Source organism: Cnephaeus nilssonii, assembly GCF_951640355.1.
Source record: "Cnephaeus nilssonii genome assembly, chromosome: 2".
NCBI lineage: Eukaryota > Metazoa > Chordata > Mammalia > Chiroptera > Vespertilionidae > Cnephaeus > Cnephaeus nilssonii.
This window is the reverse complement of record NC_137073.1, coordinates 95,692,586-95,698,585: the sequence shown is the minus strand read 5'-3', so window position 1 is coordinate 95,698,585 and position 6,000 is coordinate 95,692,586.

The window sequence follows — 6,000 nt, the reverse complement described above, 5'->3', positions numbered from 1 at the left end:
AATTTTTTTGTGGTTGTGCAGTAGAACCTATGCTTTCTAAAATAAAAGAAAACCAGAATTAAATTATCTCCTGAAAATTTTGAGTCCTTCCCCTGACATGTAAGCTTTCAGAGATCCCAGAGATTCTGTGACTTTGAGCATGAGTAGAATTCATTCAAAGCCAAGGTATTTACCTTAGCCAAACAAGTGCCTCTATAATTTCCAGGGGATATATTCCAAATGCCCTATGCCTTTATAGCTTCCTAGGGCTGCCATGACAAACACCACAATCTGGGTGGCTAAGAACAACAAAAATGTTTTATTCTAAAAGTTAGAAGTCTGAATTCAAGGTGTCAGCAAGGCCATGTTTCTTTGAAATCTTTAGGAGCGAATCCTTCCCTCCCTCTTACCACCTGGTGGTTTGCTAGCAACTCTTGGAGTTACTTTGCTTGCAAATGCATCACTTTAATTTCTGCCTCTATTGTCTCACATGCTGCCTTTTCCTTGTGTGCCTCTATCTTCTCTTCTTATAAAAACACCGGACATGTTGGATTAGGACTGACTCTAAAGACTTCATCTTAATTTGATTACATCTGCAAAAAACTATTCTGACAAAGGCCATATTCACAGCTACTGGGGATTAGCTGTGAATATATCCCTTGTGCAAACACAATTCAACCTATAACAACACCTTGCTAAGTATGAGCTCTTTAGTAGAGGAATAAATACCGATTTGATGTATAATAGATTTGAGATGACAGGCCAATTTTTGGGAATTTATATTTTTTCAAAATATATTTTAATTTATTTCAGAGAGGAAGAGAGAGAGAGAGAGAGAGAGAGAGAGAGAGAGAGAGAGAGATTAATGATGAGAGAGAATCACTGATTGGCTGTCTCCTGCATGATCTGGGATCGAGCCCACAACACAGGCATATGCCATGACCAGGAATTCAACCGTGACCTCCTGGTTCATAGATCGATGCTCAGCCACTGAGCCATGCTGGCCAGGCTTGGGGATTTAATTCTTACACAATTGCTGTTATGAAAAGGTAACACCACAAACTTGACATTATCCTTTTCAAATTTAATATATAATGTATCCTTTTAGATATTTTAATTATACATTTCAGTTTACAATTATATTTCAATAATACTTTATACACTCAAATTAAAATGAGAGGCTCAAAAATGTTTCCATTCAATTGCTCTTTTTAATCTATTTCCATTATAGTTAATCATGCTTCCTGTTCATTACAAATTTAAAAATCTAAATGGCAGAAAACATCATTTTTTTAATCTATTAAGATCTGCTCCCTTTCATGCACCTTGAATAAGTATATCCATTTAATAGCACTGTAAAAATGTTGGCGCAAGTGTAATGAGATCATTAACTTTATTGCTTTAATCGTAGTATGAGGCTAAACTATACCTTCAGCAAGGGAATGAGTGTCCAGTGGTTTCAGGTATCTGTCCAGGACTTCTACTGTACAACATGTACTCCTTCGTAATTGAAAAATTAATTACCTAGCATTCATGTTTTAGCTTTTCACAGTAAAAATACACTTTATCATATTAGTGCATGAAGCAAATTTTTGTATTTACCCATCTTTTATTTTACTTTTTATGTTTGGTTGATGTATACAATAAAATTTATTATAAAATTACATTTAATATTTCATTCTTATTTAATACAAAAATTAATATTGTGATCATTACATATCATATACAATATTATATTCAATGGAAATTGAATATATTTCAACATTAAGATGTATGGCTATGCTTTCTTTAATCAAAGAATAAATTAAAAGTTCAATCATATATCATGTAAAAACTTGAATTATTGTGAGAGTCAAGACTAGTTAAGGAGTATAAAAACAAAGGATCTCTCAGTTGATATGGTTCATATATTTCCAATAGTCAATGAGATGCATTTGACTGTGATAACAATAAAAAAAATCATTGTGTTGTAAAATTGCAACCTGGAGAGGAGAAAATAGTATTCCTATAGAGCACATTAGAAAAATAAAAATAACACAAAATAATGAATTTAAAAGAATGAAATAATACATACACAAAATAAGACAAATAGTATGAATTAATAAATAGATCTATGGAAAATCGGGTAAAGCAAATACAGGGAATAGGTAAAAGTAGAAACAAATTTCAATTATAAATATCTAGTTTAAAATACCAAATTTCTAAGAAAATTATTGGGAACTCTAGAGAAAAAAAAAAATTGTTTCTTTTGAATGGGCCCAAGTGAATAAAAACTAAACCTGCAACACAACCTTACTTAGTTAATTTTGAGTCTCCAATCAAATTGTTAAAGTGCAGCTAAAACATATACAGATCTTGCAACATAGAAACCCACACCTGAAACCTACATTTTCATGTTGACCAATGTCACCTCAATCAATTTAATAAATCCATATAAAAATTACTCATCATTTAATAAAAGCAATAAAATTATGGAACATTAATTTTCTACTGATGGGAGAGACCTTTAAGAAGTTCCATAAGCTCCAGTAATATTAAGCGTGTAAGAAATTAGACTGTTCACAATTTTTTGGCAATCACTTAAATTGTTGAAACATTTCAAGGGAGTAGTTGGCAATATCTAGCAGCATTTAAATATGAGGGATAGTATGAAGAGCTCCAGACTTGTACCAGCTGCCTGGCATGTGAAGGAAGGGTCTATGTGGAAGCCCTCAGTCTGAGCATCCCTTGAGGAGATGGTGTCCCATCGCTCATTCACATCTCTGCTCAAATGTTACTTCTTATGAAGAGCTTCATGATGAAATCTTATAAGAGTACTCATCCCATTTCCTCTATCACCATGCTTCACATTTGTGTCAGTCACCCCTATCTGACATTATTTTACAACTTTTTGTTAAGGAATTCTCTTTCTCTCCTACCAGAGAAATGTGAGCTCAATGAGGGGAGGGACTGGTCTCTTTTTACACCATATCATCATTGTGTAGAAGAATGTCAGGTGCATAGTAGTCTTCATTAATAATAGTTGTTTTCATTAGTAAAATGAAAACATGGATATACTATTTAAATGCATATAATATCCTATATAATAAAAGGCTAATATCCAAATCGACAGAATGGTGGAATGACCGGTCACTATGACATATTCTGACTACTGGGGGCAGATGCTCAACACAGGAGCTGCCCCCTGGGGGTCAGTGTATCCCACAGGGGAACGCTGCTCAGCCAGAAGCCACACCAGCGCTAAAGACCCCTCAGGGGATGTCCAACTGCGGGGAGTGGGCCTAAGCTGACAGTGGGACATCCCCCAAGGGGTCCCGGACTGTGAGAGGGTGCAGGCCAGGCTGAGGGAATTCTCTCCCCCTGCTCCACAGTGCATGAATGTAATGCACCAGGTCTCTAGTCTAATATAATCTTACCTAAAAAGAGAGAAACATGCAAATTAACCATCACTCCACTATGCCCACAGCCAATCAGAGTGAGTATGCAAATTAACCCAACAAAGATGGAGGTTAATTTGCATATGCAGGCGCAGAGCGGTGTGAAGCCTGCTATGAGGGGAAGTGGGGTGGCGGAGGGAGCTACTGGAGTGGAGCTCCAGACAGAAGTGAGGACTTGCTGGCTCCGGGCAGCCCGGGAGCAGGGGCGTACCGGCTCCCGGGAGGCTGGGGTGGGGAGCGGGGACTTGCTGGCTCCCGGGCAGCTGGGAGTGAAGCCAGGGGCCTATTCTTGCACGAATATCATGCAATGGGCCTCTAGTGTCTAAATAAGAGAATGACTAAATATAACTCACATTTGAAACTAGTATCCCCCATTCCTGCCATCTATTCCATCAAAGACTACCAGGTTTACTTGTATAAAACATTAATGGAATTATTATTCTTTTTTCCCAGAATAACCTCAGTAATTTTATTTTCATTTGTTTTTCTTTGGTTTATTGTGGTTTACAATGCCTTGGGAGGAAATTCACATTCCTCAGTCTGATGTTCTAGGACTCCAACATATTGATTAGTATTAGTCTGCAAATTGAAATGGCTTTGCTTCATCCATGAATTAAGACTTAATACCTCAACAGTGGACACTCTCAGGTAACTACAGATCTCACAGAGAGATCTTTGGTTATTCTCACCAGCCAGAAAATACAGAACTATAGTAAGTGATATCTAAAAGTCCAGTTAGCAAATTAGACTCTTATGATTTTGTAATCATATAATCATACTTTCATAATAAGAGTAGTCAAAGCATTGATAACTCACCAACTAATCTTTAAATTTCTTCCTTTAAAGATTCATGACAGTTATTGACTACATAATCATGTATATAATTCTAAATTATATATTAACATATTAAATTCTTTAATAGTGGGCCTTTCACATATATTCTTGCTAAACCATCTAATATACTTAAACATGTGAGATACATTTATGTTTCAATTTGCAAGTAATTCATTATTCAAATATAACAGTATTTGGAAAGCACAGTAAGAAATCTCCAGTTGTTATTATTAATTGACTAGAGGCCCAGCACACGAAATTCATGCACGGGTAGGGTCCCTAGGTCTGGCCTGCAATCAGGGCCGATCTTCCCCAGCTGCTGGCAGCCGGGCCTGCCCCCTGCCGTCACTGCTGCTGGTCACCCTTTGTGTGTGGGGTGACCTGTGGGGTGATCAGGGCCCTGGTGCCACCCGCATCTGCCGCCACCCATCCCCAGTTCCCGGTTCCCGGTTCCCCATTGGGCGATCGGAGCCTGCCGGCTGAGAGGAGGATCCAAGATGTTGGCCATCCCCGCCTGCTCGCTGGCCCTGACCCCATTGCTGCTGGTCACCCTCTGTGTGTGGGGCGACTGGCAGAGCAATCGGGGCCCCACCGCCATCCATGTCCACCGCCACCCACCCCAGGTTTCTGGTTCCCCATCGGGTGATAGGAGCCTGCCGGCCAGGAGGAGGAACTGAGAGGTTGGCTGACAGGCCCCAATCAGGCAATCGGGCCTGTGGGCTGGGGGCAGCTCCTGCGTTGAGTGTCTGCCCCCTGGTGGTCAGTGCGCTTCATAGCCGACCGGACATTCCACTGTCTGGTCAATTTGCATATTACGCTTTTATATATAGACTAGAGGCCCGGTGCATGAAATTCATGCATGTGGGGGTGTCCCTCAGCCCAGCCTGCACCCTCTCCAATCTGGGACCCCTCAAGGGATGTCCGACTGCCCATTTTGGCCCGATCCACAGATCTCTCCGTGGCCGCAGCCATCTTGGTTGGGTTAATTTGCATACCTGCTTCTGATTTGCTGGTGGGTGTGGCTTGTGGAGTGATGGTTAATTTGCATATTACTCTTTTATTAGATAGGATGACTGGCCTAACCCAACTCCTTTATGAAAATAGAACCTAGTTCACTTTTAATAAGATATCTATAAGTTCATTTTGTATTACATAGTTCTCAATAGTTTTGTTTTAGATACCTGAGCTGTGTCCAGTACTATGTATATACATTTAAAACTATAAAACTTTTTTAAAGTATATTTTTATTGATTTCTGAGAGGAAGGGAGAGGATGAGAGAAATAGAAACGTCAATCATGAGAGAAAATCATTGATTGGCTGCCTCCTGTATGCCCCACACTGGTGATTGAGCCCACAACCTGGGCCAGGAATTGAACCATGACTTCCTGGTTCATAGGTCAATGCTCAACCACTGAGCCACTCTGGCCAGGCTAAAAGTATAAAACTTTTTAATACTATTCATTTTTCTTTAATGTAAAATTTAGAGTAAAACATATCTAGTAGATATATAAATAGATACAGCTATAGGTATATGAACATACACATATATGATAGATCTTTTATACATACTTTCATATACTCTCCAAAGTAGTGAAATAATCACAATGTATATATATTGGAGATAATTATAATTTTCTCATGTAAAACATCCCTTTCTTCTTTCTTCACACATCTGAATTTTTTGTAACTTTATATAAGTGACATAACTTCTAGAACAGTACAATTTCCCTAATTTACCCGAGGATTAGG